Source organism: Gopherus evgoodei, chromosome 24 (genome assembly GCF_007399415.2).
Source record: "Gopherus evgoodei ecotype Sinaloan lineage chromosome 24, rGopEvg1_v1.p, whole genome shotgun sequence".
NCBI lineage: Eukaryota > Metazoa > Chordata > Testudines > Testudinidae > Gopherus > Gopherus evgoodei.
This window is the reverse complement of record NC_044345.1, coordinates 4,484,652-4,503,539: the sequence shown is the minus strand read 5'-3', so window position 1 is coordinate 4,503,539 and position 18,888 is coordinate 4,484,652. Positions and strand designations below refer to the sequence as shown.

The following is an 18,888-nucleotide window of genomic DNA, read 5'->3' as shown; positions in this document are numbered from 1 at the left end:
GGCTCCGGGACCGAGAGAGCAAACCGCGGCGTTCCCGGTTTGCTCTCTCGGTCCCGGAACCCCGAGCAAGCAGGTCTCCTTCCCTGGGGTTTGCTGGCTGGCTCCGGGACCGAGAGAGCAAACCGCGGCGTTCCCGGTTTGCTCTCTCGGTCCCGGAACCCCAGCAGGCAGGTCTCCTTCCCTGGGGTTTGCTGGCTGGCTCCGGGACCGAGAGAGCAAACCGCGGCGTTCCCGGTTTGCTCTCTCGGTCCCGGAACCCCGAGCAGGCAGGTCTCCTTCCCTGGGGTTTGCTGGCTGGCTCCGGGACCGAGAGAGCAAACCGCGGCAAAGCTGGTCTCCTTTCCCGGTTTGCTCTCTCGTCCCGGAACCCCCCTTGAAGCCGCCCAACAGCGCTGCAGTGTGGCCACATCTAACACCACTTGCAGCGCTGGTTGCTGTAAGTGTGGCCACTCTGCAGCGCTGGCCCTATACAGCTGTACTAATACAGCTGTAACAACCAGCGCTGCAAAATTTTAGATGTAGACATGGCCTAAGAAACACTGGTTTAGAGAACATCTTGAGTTCCCTTCCAGCCCTACGTTTCTATGGTTCTGTGGAAAGTTGTACCATTTTAACTGTCCTGGTATAGATAAAGGGATATAACCCTCTCCTGTGGGAGCAGTTCTACTGGTACAAAAGCACTTGTACTGGTATTGCTATTCTCATAAAGGAAGGAGAATAAGCGATACTGGCATAAAATACCTTTATATTGACAGAACTGCAGCCATAGTAGGGGTTGTACTGTATTTTGGTAGAAATTCACAGCCGTAACTGAGATAGTAATCCTAGTACAAACCCTGTGTGTAGAGCACACCTGAGTGTAATTTGGAATCAAGCCAGTGTCACTGACGCTGTTGCAAAGTGTCTGCACTAATGCAAAGTGCCACTGTAGTGTAGACATACCCCTTTGTGGTTTGGTTGTGTTTTACATCCACTGTGCGCTGGTTTAAGCAGATACACAACTTGAAGAAGAACGTAGAATCAGATCCTTACATCTTCTAACAACAAGGCTCTCGGATGTGTGTGGGTATCGAGAAGGATTAGGGTGACCAGATGTCCCGATTTTATAGGGACAGTCCTGATTTTGGGGTCTTTTTCTTATATAGGCTTCTGTTACCCGCCCCCCCCACCCCGTCCCGATTTTTCACATTTGCTATCTGGTCACCCTAGGAAGAACACTCATTTGAAAGTTCTGTAGCTAGCCAAAGAGTCCCACAAAAAGCACTGAGTGGATGACTCCAAGCCTGTATTCCTCCAGCCGCATCCCGAATGGGGTAAGTCCTGTCAACAAGGTTGTAAATTTCCCATGTCAGAAGACATTGCAATAAACAAAGAACAAGATGAGATTTGGCCATAATGGCTGGGCTTGTTAATGCAAGAACTCAGGCGTGGGCAGAAAACCTGGTCTTCTGCTGTGCCAGCTTGCAGGGGTCCGGGAGCAGTGCTGATTAGATAACTACAGGGCCAGATCCTGAGCTGGTGTAAATCAGCGGCAGCTCCTCTGAAGACAGTAGAGCTAGACAGAATGACATCAGCGGAGTATCATGTGCCTCTTAGGACGAAGATCTGAATCCTCGTTTCCACTAAGGCCTTTTATGCCACCATGGTAAAATAAAAGGGTCTTAAAGTAGTTATGAGTGTAACAGATTGACACTCACTTCAATGCCCTTCGTAAATAAGAATCATGCCCCAGATGTCTGTGTAAAGACGTGGCCATGAAGCTATTGGACGGAAGAGAGAAATCTCAGAGCATCTCTTTCTCTATCAAATAATTCTTGGCCTTTATGTGAAGATCTCTCACTGGAGAAACTGAGGCACAAATATCATGATGGGAGTTTCCCACAACCACACTGAGATTAAGTGGAAGACCTGGGTACAGAACCCAGGTTTTTTTCTGCTCCAACCACTGGACTCCACTCCTCTCCAATGCCAGGAGACCCGACTCCCTGTCCTTTGCTCTAACCACTAGACAACGTTCCCTTCCTGTGAAAGCAGATTGTATACTTGGTCTCATCCATCATGAATCTGAAATACTGTGTAAGTGTGAAAAGACTCTTATCCTGGCCCTATCTCCTTCCTTCCCCGGAAATGAGGACTGCTGATGGCATTAACGGGGGGGGGGGAGGGGGAACGGGACATCGGAACAATTTAAAAGAGGGTATTTTTTTTCTAGAACTCGTATTCCTGTTTATTGCTGTTACAGTAAATGTTTGCATCTCCATTGTCTGTAATGAGGTTGTGGGTAGAGACAAGGCCGGGTAACCGTTTTATGAGGGTTCTATGGTTTCATGTAATGTATATTCTGTATCTGATATTAAAATCAATACAAGGAGAGATTTTAAAAATAATCTCATACCAGCTCTCGAAGTGGGCGGTGGGGCGGGAGGGAGGTGTTATTTTCTCTGCTGAGCAAGCAGGTTTTGCTGGATGTTGAGAAGAGGATTGAGACGGCTTTTTAGTATCAGATCGGGGGCAGATAATATACTTGAGATCATAGTGGCTGTATATGGAAAAGACTGAGTGAGGTCATTGTCCGTTCCCTTGCAAGGTCAAGATGAAGGGCCTAATTCTGCTCTAAATGACACCAGTATAATTCACGGAGATATGCCAGTGTAAAATCAGTATAAGATCCCGTAGTATCTCACGAGATGGAAGATCTGCTGGATCGTAATATGTTAATTGTTATTATTGTGTGTTACAGAAGTGCATAAAGGCCTCAGCCGAGATCAGGACCAAATGCTGCACAGACACATAAAGAGAGACTGTTCCTACCCTCAAGAGCTTATGATCTAAGATCACGTCTACACTAAGGGTGCTACCACTTCAGTGCTGCCACTCTGCCGCCTTAGTGTAGATGCTTCCTACCTCAACAGGAAGAGTTTTTCTATTGCAATAGGTAATCCGCCTCCCTGAGTGATGGGGAATCCTTCCATCAACCTAGTCCCTTCTACCCCAGGAGTAGGTCGGGCTTAACTATGGCACTTGGGGTGTGGATTTTTCACACCCCTGAGCAACATAGATGTGTCAACCTCATTTTCAGTGTAGATCAGTCCAGGATGTAGAAAATAGAATCAGGCCCTAATGCCCAGGCCTGGTCTACCTCTAAAACTTAGGTTGACCTAACTGCATTGTTCAGGGCTGTGAAAAAGTTTGCACCCTGTGTGACATAGTTAGCTTGACCTCACCCCAGGGGGCACTGACGGAAGAATTCTTCCGATGACCTGGCTATTATTGCTTCTCGACGAGGTGGATTAACGACATACATGAACAAACCCCGTCTGTTGATGCAGGAAGCGTCCACGCTACAGTGGCAGCCCCAAAGCAGTGTCACTGTAGTGTAGACACACCCCTTGATTCACAAAAGAATGTAGGTGCCTAGCTCCTGTTGGGTTCACACAGGGACTTTGTAACAGAGCTAGGAACTGAACCCATCTTCCCCATCCTATTCCTTACCTGCCTGATCAAACTTTCACTTTTTGTAGTGGAACCTGATCTGCACATTCCTTGTCCACACTAGAAAGTTTTGTAAATTTAAGCATACTGGTGAAACTAAACCGATGAACCCCTCCTAGTGTGGACGCAGTACGTTGGTATAAAAGAGCTTATTTGGGTGTAGCTTATGCTGGTTCAGGAACAGCTGAATGTATAGGTATGAGATCCAGTTAGACTGGTGTAACTGCATCTTATACTGGCTAAAGTTATATTGATATAAAATCATCCACCTAACCAACCTAGCTATATCGGTATCACGCTTCCAGTGTCGATCAGGCCTGGCCTACAAAGTGGTGCTGTTTGGAGGACACTGGGGTTGTTGCCGAGTGCCCAGACATAGGTTTTAATTGTAGGGCTGAAGGCCCCAGGACCGGTGGCTGATATGCTCTATATTTTTGATCAGGCCAGGGCTTTTAGCAGTTGCACTGAGGCTGCAGAATTGCTCACTCAGTGGGTTGGTGCATCAGGTTTGAGGCTGGAGGAGGACTTTTGAAAAGTGCTGCTTTGAAACTCATCCCCTTCCTTTCCCCAAGCCGGCCTCGTGGTAGGAGCTGAGCGATTATATAAGCGCGTTATTGACCCTGCCTCAGAAGTATATGACAACCAATACTGGGGTGATTTAAAACCCACATGGCCCCGTTCTCGCGTCCTGGAACACACAGCGCTGTTGTCCGTGATCAATAGGCACTTTGGGTTCCTGTGTCCAATGTAATTTGAGGTACACCAAGAAAACCTCTCCTGCATTTTGTGCCCAACCACTTCTGGTGCAGAAAGGCTCTCCAGGACAGTGACCTTCCTGGAATTGATGCTTGCGCCTCCCAGCGCCTGCAGCACCGTCTCACTGCAATTGTACTCGGTAAATTACGTGCCTGGTAATACCATGCACTCCATCTGCAGGGCCTAGGCTTTTGGCCCATGCCAGTCCGGAAACAAGGCTCACTAAATGAACCTCCCTTTTATACTGTACGCCATGAGCCTGATTTTCAAAAGCGCTGAGTCAATGAGAACAGTGGTTGGTCATCACCCCTAAAAATCTGGCTTGATGAGGATATAGATCATACTCAAACCGTATCCAACATCCAAACTCGGTGATAGTTAGGGTCCGGACCTGACTCCATCTCTAGTTTGAATGAATTCGTGGTTCGGTTTAACTTATGCAGTAGCTGGAATGTTGGGTCCCAGGGTTGAAAAGGTGACCTCCAGGACGTAGCATTGAAAATAAGGACCTGGTGTTTAAGGTTCTGTCCTAGTACTAAGGCACCCTGGATTCAATTCTCTGCTCTGCAACAGACTCCCTGTGTGACCTTGGGCAAGTTATTTACATGCTCTGTGCCTCAGTTTCCCATAAACATTTTGGAGCAGGGGCTGCCTCTTATATGTAGGTCCAGCACCCAGCACAATGAGGAGCGGGTAGCTGGTGGGACCATTAGATGCTACTGCAGAGCAAATAGTTATACTGCATTGCCAGCTCCCAGGTGTTCAAAAACCATGGGTCGAACCCAAAACGTCATGAGACTGACTCAAAAAATCATGAAATTAAAAAAAAAAAATAGATCAATCTTGGGTTCTTTTCATTGGACATATGGTAACTGCCCTTTCAATGGGAAATGGCTTTTTGTCAAAAATGGAAATTTTCAGAGAAGAAAATCTCAATCTTTAATTACATTTTCCCAGTCTTTCCAGGAAAAAAAGCCTTAGCCCCTCAAAGCCCTGGTGAGATGGGCAGCGCTTTGCTCTTTGGTGTAAGGGGCGGTGCTGTCTTTGCTGTTCAGAAAGATTCCTAATTGGTAAATCCTAGAAATCCCCATTTCATAGATGGGGAAACTGATTCACATGAGACAAGCAAAGTGAGTTACCAGAGATTACACGGCAAATCAGTGGTACACCTAGGACAGAACCCAGCAATCCAGATTAGCCAGTCTCACCTGCTTCAACCAGTAGACCAGGGGTAGGCAACCTATGGCATGTGAGCTGATTTTCTGTGGCACTCACGCTGCCGGGTCCTGGCCACTGGTCCGGGGGGTTCTGCATTTTAATTTAGTTTTAAATGAAGCTTTTAAAAACCTGATTTACTTTACATACAACAACAGTTTAGTTATATATTACAGCTTCTAGAAAGAGACCTTCAAAAAACGTTAACATGTATGACCGGCACATGAAACCTTAAATCAGAGTGAATAAATGAAGACTCGGCACAGCACTTCTGAAAGGTTGCCGACCCCTGCAGTGCGCCGTACTGCTTTCCCGCAGCTAGGGCTAGAATCCAGGAGTCCTGACTCCCAGTCCTCCCACCCCCCGAACCAGGGCCGGCTCCGGGCACCAGCGCAGGAAGCACGTGCTGGGGCGGCACATGCTAAGGAGCGGCACAGTCTGGGCATGCGTTCCTGCTTTAACCATACCTGTATCCGAGGCTGGATGCAATTTTATCAGTACAAAAGTGCGTATATTGGTATAACTGTTCCTGGACGGGAAGGAGAATAAGTGATACTGGGATAAGGCACCTTTATACTGCTACAACTGCGTCCATGCTAGGGCGTTGAATCACTGTAATGACACTGGTGTAGTTAAAGCTGTACAACTTTTGTGTGTGTGCACACACCCTCAGCGAGTCTCCCTGTGTTTGCGTATTTGTTCCAGGCTAGTTTGAAAAATCCCAAGTGTGCAGGCACCTCTGGCTCTGACCAAGCCCCCTGCGTCTGGATCTCTCACCACCATTTATCCCAGTGCCCAACGCTCCCACTGAGTAGTCTTTTCCAGGGCCCCGGCGAAACGTCCACCCACCATGCAGCGCAGTGGAAGAATCCGGCCCTGGGGGTTTATTTACCAGTTCCCTTTCCATCACGAGATTGCAGGAGCGAGTGGGGCGATAGAGACAGGACGGATTATGGTGCATGGAAGTGCAGGGGCCATGCGTGTGTGGGTGTGGACGTCGGAAGGATTTTCGGTCCAGGTAATGCTAGACTGCGTTGCTGTCTGATCAGCTAAGCAGGCCCCCCCACACACTGTGGTCACTGCTCCTTTGGCTGCAAAGGAAGCGAACCAAGCGACTGCTTTCAACAGCTGTTTCCAGGCAGGCTGCTTTGGCTTCTCCCTTCCCCCTCGCCCCGCGCTTTACCACCTCCCTCTAGTTTTACATCTGTCTCTGCCCTTTAGACAGGCCGAGTTCTTTCTGTCACTCTAGGACAGTGTTTGGGGAAAGGGAGAGGGGTTGGCTCATTCCCTCTATGGTGCTGTCAGTGACAGATTGGGGACAGTTGTTGAGGCGCTGGCAAGGGGTGGGGGGGAGGAACACAGGACACAAGACGGCTTTCCTGCAGGGTTGGGACTGGCTCCCTTGTCCTCAGAGCTTCCTTTCAGACGCCCAGGGCTGAGCATACGTGGAAAAGGACGCAGCCATCCTGTCTCCTGTAAGTACCTCTCACTCTTTCCACTGGGGAGTTTAAAATTAGCAGCTTCTTTTTTAAAAAAAACAAACCTAGGCGTTGCTTTAGCTTGACCAGCCCAGCTGGGTTAGGGGTTTTTTTTTTTTTTTTGGTTTTTGGTTTTAAGCTTGAATGACGCTCCAGTGGCCCATGGGGTTTAGGAGACAACTCAGCAGCCGACACCCCCCCACCAGATCAGCTTTCAGAGAGACTGCCCTGTGCTGAGAGACCATGCTGTGTTCAGCCTTTTTATCTATCTATTGTCACTCTCTGGGTTTGTTGCATTGTTGCTTTAACTGGAGGGTTTGTTATTAATATTAGTAGTAACCATGAAATAGACCTTCGGTGTGCGTGTTTCTTCTTGAGTCACTTCCTGAGCAAAGTCAGGAGCTGGTTATTATGTGTATTATGGTAGCACCCTGATGCCCCACCGGCGATCGGGGCCCTGTTGTGCAAGGTGCTGCACAGGCACATAGCAAGAGATTGTCCTTGAAGAACTTGCGGTCTAAATAGACCAGACAGACAAAAAGGTGGAATGGGGAAACCGAGGTGCCGAGCGGGGAAGGGTCTTGCCCAAGTGGGCCAGTGGCAGAGCCAGGAAAAGAACTCAGTCCTGAGAATCTTTGTCCAGTGTACTAGCCACTTGGCCATGCTGCCTAAAAACAAAAAAAAAGCCCAGCCATGCGGATAAGAACGTTGAGGGCATGGGAATGTTGTCCTTATCCCTAACTAAAAACAGGCATCCTGACATCCACAGAAGTTTGCATCGTGGGTGGGAGGGAACTCCTTTTCTTCCAGAAAGAGGAACGCCGCTGCTTTAAGAAGTCAAATAGCTCCCATCTCTCAGGGACCAAGGGTGTTTAGAAAGACCAGATTCAGCGGACACCCTCACAGCACCTTTGTGTTGGCTCTGCTAGGAGGCTCACCCTGGGGAATGGCTCTTGCCAAGCTAGATCCGATAGCCCCTGCAGGAGTCTGTTCTGGGGTAAGCAGGGAATGGGAGACCTAGCTGGTGTGATTCTTAAATTGTAAGCTTCTGGGGGCAGGGACTGTCTTTTTGAAATGTGTTTGTACAGCACCTAGCGCCATGGGGTTCTGATCCATGGTTCCTATGCTCTGTGGTAATACAACTGATTAATAATAATTAATAATAATAAATTCCTGGTTGCCATGAAACCCATAGAGTTATGGCAGTGTGGGAGGCAAGTTATACTGTAGGCTGTTAGGGGCAGGAACTGTCTTTTCTTTGTTGGTGCGTACAGCACCCGGCACCATGGGTCCGTGATCCTTGATGGGTGAAAGGGGGGCCTTTAGGTGCTCCTGCAGTACAGATAATAAATTAGGGCCGTGCGGGAAATCAACTGGCTCAGGAAGCCCCAGAATAGGGGAGACATAAGCTACTCCCCCCACTCTCCATGGGACAGTGTAGGGATGAATATCTGCGTCCAATCTCAGCGTGGCAGCTCTCAAACATAGTAAGATGGTCAATTTCAGGGCTGTGACAGCAGCCCGGAACATGCTGCGAAAGAAAACAGGAAGCAGGGTTGGGAGCAACCCACTTTATTTACTAGGTTTTACCCAGGCTGTTTATAGTGGTTCCTCTGAGGTCTTTTTTTTTTTTTTTCTCTAACACCCTTCTGCAAAAGCAATTGCACAGGGTTGTTTTGTTTCCTTCAGGTTTGTTGTATTGCAGAGTGGAAATTTACACCTTGGGTGGGACGGTGAATGTGTCCGGAGCTGGATTCCTTCCAGAATTACCCAGGTTTCCCTGAACTCAGCACCCACCACTGAGGGGGTAAGAGTTTCCAAAGAGATCAGCACCCAATAGGCCCCTAAGTAAGGTGGAGATTTCAGAAGCGCTCAGCGGCCGACGTGCCGATATGGAGCTATTTCTGTGGGTGATAAGATGGGAGCTGAGGTCTTCTGAAAAATCTGGCCTTGGATTCTTGTTGTTAATGCCACCTAGCTGTTTTTGTGAGTGGACCTCAACAAGTTTTACAAAGGAGGTCGCCATCATAATCACCCCCTTTTTGTAGATGGGGAAACTGAGGCATAGAGAGGGGAAGTAATTGGCCCAAGGTCAGAACCAAGCATCACACTCAGGTCTCCTCAATGAGTCCCAGTCAACCGTTCTAGCCACTTGACCAGCAATACTCAGATTGAGGTGCAGCAGCTACGAGTGTCTCTTTAATGTCCTTCCTGCAGCAATTTGCAGCACGTGATATTAAAACACTGAGTGATTTAATTATTAAAGAGTCTAAGTTATTAACCAATCAGGATACTTTTACTATGTTATTAACCAATTGTAACTGATAAAATACAAATAATACTTGGTCAGTCGTTTTGCTGTGAGAATTTTTATATATATACACAATTAGTTCACACTATTGTGGCTCTTTCGGGTAACGATTATTGCTAATTTAGCTCCTGAACCACTTGGAGAACAACGGTGCACCGAGGTGCAAGGTGCTGTACAAACGCCGAATAGTGGACAGTCCCTGTCTTGCAGAGCTGACAGTCAAATAGAGACCGCAAACACAGGGTCGGGGGAAGGGGTAGAATGCACATATTTTGCGAGATCATGTATGCTGAGTTCTTTTAAAACTTCTGGCCTAATTGTACTGGATCAGATACGATTGCTGGCTACCTGAGGGTCTCCCAGCAGGCTGTTTTGGAAATCCCGGCTGAAAGCTGAAGGCTGATGGTCTCTGCTGCCTAGACCTATTCATGAAGCAGGAGCATAACATGTAGTAGAAGAAAAAATCATCAGGCAAGGACCTAGAATCAGGGTGAAAATCTTCTAATGATAGGCCTGGTTTTCTAGTACCTTGTGCCGTAATTTTGCATCTGTGCAAAATTGGGGAGATTTCCCCAAATTTGTTGCGTTAAAGAAGAGCAGGGGTCCTCTCTTCTTCTATTTTTTTCCACTTCCCCCATTACCATAGTATCTGAGCACCTGCCAAGCTGGGTATCAAGCGATAGGACTGGCATTGTTCATGTGGGTCTCTTTCCTTTTTCTCTCTCTAGGGGAAAAATTGTGTGTGGATTTTTTGGGGTGTTTTCTGTGGAGGAGGGTTCGTTTTGGGGAGTCGGAGGAATGGGTAATGTAAAATTTCAAAACCCAAAAAATAACTGGATAGGTTGAAAAATTGGAGATTCCAAACCAGTTTGCTGGTCCACTCCCAATTTTTATATCCCTTTAACTGTATCTGCTTAGAAGCTACAGACATGCCTAGTGTGGAGGCAGTTATAATAGTATAAAAGTGCATATGCCATAACCTGTGTGTCAGCTGGCTTCTGAGCATGATGTCCTGTATGCTTGGATCAGTGAAGACAAGGTCAGCGCGCCTCGTGTGTGAACAGAACATGGTAAATCCTGGCTCTCTCTTCACCGACCTCTCTTTTAAGCCTCACGCTCTACGGGAAGCAATACGGCCCCGCGGGTGGGACACTGGACTGGCAATTGGGAGCCCAGGGTGCTAGTCCTCCTCTGTTTGCTCTGTGATCTTGTGCATGTCACTTCTTCTCTCTGAATCTCACTAGGTGGGTAATTGATGCTTGCTTCCCTTTCTAAAGCTCTTGAGGGTTACGGTTGATTAGATCTAAGTTTTGTTATGTCTTAATAATCTCACTGTTACTGCTACTGTGGAGGCTATGGTGGAAAGGCAACATAAAGAAAACCAATGCGTACTCCACAGAACTGCAAACATTTCTATCTCCAGTGGACAGGACATTGCACTGGGAATCAGGACTCCTGATTTCTGTACTGGCTCTGTGAGTGACATTGGAAAAATTCTTCACCTGTCTTGTCTTTTTAGACTGTTAGCTCTTTGGGGTAGAGGCTATCAAGCATGGTGATCTTGGCTGGAGTCTCTAGTCACTGCTGAAATATAAATAATAATAATGAAGATCTAAAAATCTCCGTGAAAAACTAGAGGACAAAAGCTCCTAAGAAGGAAAACAAGGTCTTGTTCAAATACTTTTCCCATCCCCCCCAATCCAAAAAACAATTAGACTGTGGATCTCTTTGCCACAAGAAGTAACTGAGGACAAGAGTGTAACAAGATTCAAAAGGGACTGGACATTGATATGGATATCAAGAATATCCAGAGTTGTCATAATTACATTCTGGAGGAGATACTAAACTTCAGTATTCAGGCTTAAAACAAAAGGAGACCAGGAGAACCCAGATCTATTGCCAGTGGGTTCTCACACCTTCCTCTGCAGTACCTGTAGCACCCAGGATACTGGGCAAGTTGGACCTCAGGCCTGATCCAGCCTAGGATTCTCTCTGTTTTTATCTTTAAAATGACTGTATCCATACAAACGAGCTAATACATTTTTACTTAGAGTGACAGAGCAAGGAATAGAACCCTTCCTATCATTGACCTTGGACACACGAATCTTCATTCTGTGCCTCAGTTTGTTCAGTTTTGAGAAACTTACAGTGACCTTTCACGTCCCCGTTTGCTGTCTTTTATGCAAACAAATAAAGGTGAGCACATTTCTTTGTCTGGAAGTTTTTTTTCGACACAAAAAGTCTCCCCCTCCCCCAAATGAAAATGTTCACAGCAAGTTTTCATTTCTATCCAAATATGCCTGGGTTTTGAAAATTATACATTTTTCTTTCTTTTTTTTTTAAATGAGCTTCCCCTCCTCCCCCAAAAAGTCTATGAAAAATATTTTTAAATGAAAATTGTTTCTTTAAAAGATTTTTTTTTGCAGTACATACGTTTTCTGAGCAGCTCCAGTGATCAAGCACATCAGACATAAATTTGCTCCTTTATCTATCACCCGTAAATGACCACAAACAACTTCTGAGCACCTTACAGTCTTTAAGATATTTATCCTCATAACATCTCCCTGAGGTAGGGCCATAATATTATCTCTGTTCAACAGACAGAGACACGGAAAATTTCCCAAGATTGTGCAAGAAGCCCATAGCAGAGAAGAGAGCTGAAGGCAGGTTTTCTGAGCTGTAGGCTTACACCTTAACCACTAGACGGTTCTTGCTTCCCTCTGTCCCTGCTCGAAAGGCTTTGCAATCTGCATACCTGAGGCAGCTTGGGCAAGCTCAGCTCTTGATTTTCTCTTTCAGGCCAGTTTGTAAGCATATGCAGCCGTAATCCATGGCCATCCCATATGGCCAGCAGGTGATGCTTCCATATGGAGCCGCTCTCAGTCTTTTCTCAGTTCATCAGCCCGTGAACTAGCATGAACTCCACCATCCTAGAGTGCTGGTTTCTTCACCCCAGGGATGTGCAGTGATATTTTTGGTTTGGAAGCCGTGTAAGGAGGTCTCATTTGAATTTACGATACATAAAGTAATGCTGTTTCAAGTAAAGCCATTTAGTCTTGTGGAACTCTGTTTATCGGCGAGATGGCTGAAGGCCAGATTTCCTTGCTGAGTCAGTCCTGGGTTCCATTTCCTGCTCTGGAAGATAATCAGGTCTGGTGGTTAGGGTAGGGAACTGGGAGTCAGGACTCCTAGGGAACCAGCTCTGGGAATGAATGTAGCCTGCTGTGAGTCTGTTTCTGGCTTTGATAGAAAGTGTGTCTATGCAGGGGTTCTATTACCAACTGCATGACTTTGGCCAAGTCTCAGGTGCCTCTGTTTTCCCGTCTGTGCAATGGGTATATTTACCCTCCAAGGTATGTTGACTGTCTGTCTGTCTGGAATCATGGCCACTCCAGTAAGATGTCCTTTGGCGTTGGTTCAGCAGTGACTCAGAAGGAATAGTGCCACTTAGTGAATCACTGTTTCCTCTAACTACAGAGGCCTCCCTGCCGAATGTTCCTCTGATAGGCTTGCTTTGCTGGTGGGAGCTGGCAGGATGACTGACTGAGTTCAGGCCATGAGAATAGCTTCATCCATCCGTGGCTCTCCTTAAATGCTGTGATAGGAGATGTTAATATTCATAACACGGCTATTGCCTTTGCTGGCTTTTGGGATTTGAAGTGTATCATTTCAACTGGGGTGGATGAAGAACTTGGATTTTGGCAAGAAGTATCGTGAACTGGCATATGTATCAGAGAGAGCACAAGAGCATGAGAGAGCTGCCCTCTACTGGATGGAATCAAAACAGCCCAGCTGTGTATCATATACCTTATACTGCTAGGCTTTAGTGGTGATTCTCCTTTTGCTTAGGCAGCAGAGACCTGCTCTTTTGGAGCTGTAAGATTAAGGGTCTAGCCCCACTGTCACCATCAAGAACACACTACATGTTCATGTAGTGCAGGACAGAGGCAGCTAGCAGGCCACTGATTTGCATTAATAGTTTGCCAGCCTGCATCTGGAGGGAAAAATTCCTTTCTTCTAAGAGGACTGGACAGGAATGGGATTAAAAATCTTCCTTATAAAAGCAGATCTGGTCTGGGGTAGCCTTCTTCGCAAACAGGAAACATTATGCGGTGAGTCTGGATGAAATTTTCTTCAGTACCTTGACATGGGACAAGCTTATTTATTTTAATTTTCACTTCCAGTTTGTCCCAACTCAACCCATGTAATTTACAGGCAGCAGGGCCAGTTATGCAGAGCAGGGGGGACAGGTTTTTTGTGTGTGTGTGTGTCTGTAGAATATGTTTCCTATGAGTGAGTGGCAACAGCTGATAACCAGCTGTCTCTTTGCATTTCAGTTCCTTAAAGAGCCAGGGTCTGATTCTCATTTGCACCAAGCCTCCTTTGTATCAATCTGACTTTGATGTGGGTATCAATGGGCCCCTTTACATTGCCAAGCTGGGTGTAAAGAGGCCTTAGAGATGAGGATCATTTCTCTGGTTCCCTCGTCAGCCTTTTGCTCATAGACATAAGTGAGTGGGGGCTGTTAATGAGTTAGGGGAAGGAGCTGTATCTCTTACTGGCAGGTGGGAAGGGCCTTTGTCCAGGCTGGCCTGGGGATGTGCCTGTGAATCGCTTGCGTTCCTTTGAATGCGGTAATAGGCACGACCGAATGTAGCTTGTCATCATGCAGTCACATGCCCTGGTGGAGCCATGAGTCATGCAGCTGAAGGCAAAAGGGACCCATCCCCTGGGCTCAGTTTTCTCTGCCCCTTCTGTGGTCAATGGCACCAGTGCAGAAGGCGTGCAAACCACTCCTTGATTCGGATTTGGTTGTATTCAGCCTGCTTTGCCCTGCCAATGGCTACACAAGATGCAAAGCAATGGTAAATCAGGCCTACTATCAGAGAGCAGCGTGGCAGGAACCCCGATATCCACGCACCCCCAGAAGGGAAAGTTCAGAATCTAGGTATAAATGTCATGGCTGAACCCCCACCAGATAAATAAATAATTTAAAAAAATCTGGATCCCTTGAAAATCGAGAGGTTCAAAGCCAGGTTCGGAACTACGTGACTGCCACTCTAACTGGGTCACTATGTTACATCTCCTTTCGCCTCCTCTTGGTTGACAATAACAGCCGTTGGTATCAGAATGCTAGACCTGAGAGGCAGTGTGGTCTAGCAGCTAGGAGACTGGCTTGTGTGTCAGGGTCACTTCTCATTGCTGCTTCTGGGTGAGGTTAGGTGGCTAATTGTGCCTCTGGCGAATTGTCTGCTTAGACTATAAGAAGCTTGTCTGGGCAAGGGCTGCCTCTCTCTGTGTCTGTGTAGCTGTCGCGCCTAGCACATTGAAGACCACTACAATTTATTACTCAGATTATTGTAGCGCCTGTGAGCCCCCATCACGGATCAGTACCCAGTTGTGCTCGGTGCTGTGCAAACACACAACACACAGACAGTTGCTATCCCTTGATCTTGGTTGATCACCCTCAGTTCCACTGCAGTACAAAACATAATGAATAAATCCATCAGAAACCTGATCCCCTTTATTTACAACAGCTCTACCTGCTGGAAATCTTCACTCTTGTGCCTAAAGGAACTCTGTGTTTTAACTTCCAGCACCACTGGTTCTACAAAATCTCACAGTACATAAAGCAAGGCTTTGAACTGGCCGTGTGTGTGTGTAGGGGTTTGAGTTGATTAGAGGATCAGTGCATTATGGTGGGGGAACGGAGGGAACTATGTACGCTTCTGTATTTCATTTGTGTATATGATCTGGATTGATTTGATCAGTGTTTCACATACGAATGCAATTAACATTTGGGGAATGCAAGTAAAACCCACAGCCCCGTGATGTTTATTATTGTTATATTATTGGCAAAGATTTTCAAAAGTTATTAAGGATTTTGGATGCCCAACTTGAAACATATTAAAGATGCCTGATTTTTAGAGGAGATCCAGAATGACAGCCCTTTCTACCTCTAAACTCCTACCAAGCGCCTCCCCTCAGAAAATCAAACCAAAACCCCAACCCCAAGCAGAATTTTGAGTCTGAAAATGGAGAAGTGCCAGAGACTCCATGAAATCTACTAGAGACTTTGCTATTCCTATTGGTTCTACATGGTCAGATACTGAGGTGGTGAATCACAGTATAGAATACAATGATAGATACACCACATAGCTATTAGTTGTACATCAGTAGCACCTTGGCCAGGGGAAAATATACCTGAAGTGGTAATCAAAAATGGATCAAATTGGAAAATGAAAATAATAACTGGAACATTGTAACAGGAAATTGAAAATGATAACTGAAAGAACCCCAGCGATCAGAAAATGAGAAAAAAGTGGATAACTGGGAAAATAAAAATGAAAACAGTTAAAAAAAATCCCCCCGTTCTTGAGAAAAAACATTTGGAAAATGGAAAACAATAAGAAAATCAAAATGTTTTTGTAAAATTGTTGTATTTGAAAAAGTGGCCACATTTAACTGAAAATTTTTGTTTCAAACCAAAAATTTCAGCCAGCTCCAATCACTGCGAATGTGCCATTGGCTTGAGCCATAATAATCAGTTGCTGCCTTGTGACCTATAGTATTAATATTATTCATGATTGTGGTAGTACCATTCGTGGACCAGGACTCCATTGTGCTAGGCCCTGTACAAACATAAAACAACTATTTTATTCTATTCTGTTCTATATAGATTCTTCTTCTGCCTTCATCACTGTAATAGCGGAGTGCCTGGCAGTAAAGCAGGAAGCGATATAGCTAACATCTGGTGGACATGGGTGCTGTCCATCCAGAGATCTCTCTGAGAAGGAAGAGCTGGGGGTAATGGACCTGATTCTCCTCTCATTTATGGCAGTGTAAATCAGGAGTGTCTCCGTTGAATGGGGCCTGATTCTTGTTGCTCTGCAGCCTGTGCGGTCAATTACAACAGTGCAACATGGGATGTAAAACGGTACCAAATCAGAACGGTAGCATTTCCCACCCACTTTGCACTGGTCTGAATGACTGAACAAGGTGCTGGGCAACAGAGAATCAGGTCCAGTGGAGTTTCCCTTGGGTAAAACCCACGCATCGGAGAGGACAACCAACTGCTATGATTCTTGGGGGAAAACCCAACGCTCACTATGGATAGCCCCTAACTTTCCTTCAGAACATATTCTCCTCTTTGCAGCCTGTAATGCTTCTTAACTTGGTGTTTTCCCTTGGTTCCAAACTCCGGTGCACAAGATTTGACTTGGGCGCAAGAATCTCATTCTTCTCAGGCCCTTCCATACTGTCCTTGGGGTCATTTCCTTCGTCCCCTTTCTAAACTGCTGTCCCACTCGCTGCCTTTCTCATGCAGTCGGTTCACTGAAGTCCTTCCACTGATTCCCATGGCCCAGGATTTAGGATTTGAGAGACCTAGATTCAAATCCCTGCTCTACCCCAGACTTCTTGTGTGACCCTGGGTAAGTCACTTAGTCTCTCTTCACCTTCTGTTCTACAGAGGTTCTTATGGCTTCGTCCCACCTGCTGCACAGAAGGTTGTGAAGAATAAACATATGAAAGATTGCGAGGTTCTCAGATACTGTGGTGATGAGGGGCAGAGAAGTAGCATAGGTAGGTGGATAGGATTGTGAAGTATGTGTTGTGCTCAGGTTCTGTCACCTGGATCTGAGCCGTGGACCTACCTGCCTATTGTCTTTAGGCTTCCATTGCTTTTTGTCTGTTTTTCTGTCAAGTGTTGTTTCCAGCTAGGGCGGGGGGGACAGATGAGCAGCCAGTGCCAGTGCCAGTGATGTTCTCAGGATCAGCGAGCAGGAGGCGCTAAAACAGCAGTGCAGCTAGCGCAACTTTTCCTCGCCCAGACATGAAAGCAAACTGCACTTCGTCCAGTCTCCTGGCTGCTGGGGTGTGTTTCCTGGGTCTCCGAGCTTCGGTCACGTCCCCGGACAGAGTGTTGTAAGCTCACCGCGCAGCTCGAGCTGCCTTCCTTTGCCTTGAAGTCTCTTCCTTAAGATCCAGGTTAAGTGAAGCAAATGATACAAACAGATGCATGGTGGTTCCCCAACCCCAGTGTGAAATATTCAGGCTTATGACACACCTTCTCTGCCATACAAAAGGGAGAATGTGCTATATCACTATAAGACACCTTGATACTGAACTGCATCCATGGGCTGTGAAACTTTGACTGTAATTGGCACAGATAAAGTGGCACAACTTTGTGTGCAGACAAGGCTTGAGTCTGTAGACAACTAACTAGGCGATAAGAGTGGTCAGGGTGGTTAGGCAGCTTAGCTGGCTGGTCAGGGCAGGTGTGCAGGGCTACGTCTGAGATTGCTATCGAGATCCTTCTGTGGTATGTCAAATTTTAACTTTGATGAGGTCTCAGTTTCAGATGCCATAGATAGTAAATGGTCAGTGCCCGCCAATCTGACTTAAAAGGTGCTAGGGGATGGAGAGGCGTTGCCTAGTGGTTAGAGATGGGGGGGGAAGGAGGACATGGCCAGGATTGGGTTACTGTTGTCTCCACAATCGCATCTCTGCAAGACTTTAGGCAGCTTGCTCCGTGCAAACCGTTTCCCTACGTAAACTCCTGTTTGACTGCAGCTGATCAGTTTGACTCCTGATCCATCTGGAGCCACTTACGTGGTGGTATATTATTATTATTTTATTTATTATGTATTTTCCAGTAATGGCTAGAGGCCCCAATGGAGATCAGGGTCCTGCTGTGTTAGGAGCTGTACAAACACAAAGTATAAGACGATCTCTGTCCCTAAGAAGTTACAGTCTAATTAGACAGGCCAGAGAAAGGCTGGGAGAGGAAAGAGAAGCACAGAGCGGAAATGATTGGCCCAAGGCCCCTTGGCAGGTCAGTATAACTGCGTCTACACCAGGGCTTTTGCCAGGATAGAAATGTGGCCAAAACAAATCACACCCCTAACTAGAGCTGTGTGAATAAGGGACTTTTGGATTCACTTGCAAATGCGGGGGGGGGGGGGGAGAATTGTGTCGAGTCAAACTACAAATGAATTTTTTCAAACTTTTCGGTGAACGGACAAGCTGAAAAATGTTTTGTCTTGAACAAAGCATTTCATTCAGATGAAATCAACATGCCTGGGTTTGATTTTGACTCACTTAAAGCATTTGTAATTTTTTAAAGGAAATTAAAGTAACTGCAGAAACAAAAAGTCACTTCAGGCTGAAAAATCAAAACATTTTGATGTTTTTCTAGTTTTTTTTTTATATTTTGGACTGAAACAATTTGGCCAAATTGACACAAACTCACAGAACATTCAGGCATCATCAAATCTGCATTTTTTCACCTTCTCTCCTCTTCCCCCCCCCCCAAAGTTGTATGTGAAAAATTTCACCTGGCTTTACCTGTAACATTGCTACACCTGTGAAAGTTTCTAGTGGAAATCTGGCCTGTGAGGAAGTCCTGCTTTTGCTCTTGAGATCACTGGGGAAATTCCACTGACAGTGTCCTGCTTTACCCCAGCGTGGATGAGACCAGAATCCAGCCTATAATCGTGTGTGTGTGTGTGTGTGTGTGTGTGTGTGTGTGTGTGTGTGTGTGTGTGTGTGTGTGTGTGTGTGTGTGTGTGTGTTAATGAGCCAACCTCTCATCTGTCACATTAAACCTCCTCATTACCAGGTATCTAAATTTTG

The 18,888-nt window shown here is 46.3% G+C and overlaps 1 protein-coding gene across 14 annotated transcripts in view; it reads left to right on the top strand.

Annotated features, from left to right (window-relative positions):
- The window catches only part of MEF2D (myocyte enhancer factor 2D), a 171,231-nt gene that overhangs the window by 57,148 nt on the left and 95,195 nt on the right, over window positions 1-18,888 (top strand). The window contains exon 1 of one of the 14 annotated variants that reach the window (XM_030542390.1): window positions 1,262-1,313. The exons of 11 other annotated variants lie outside the window; for them this stretch is intronic. The gene's annotated coding sequence lies outside the window, so the exon portion shown is untranslated. Of the gene's footprint in view, window positions 1-1,261; window positions 1,314-6,168; window positions 6,482-6,678; window positions 6,939-18,888 lie in introns of those variants that run through there. 2 more of the 14 variants (XM_030542391.1, XM_030542392.1) reach the window with 2 other exon arrangements.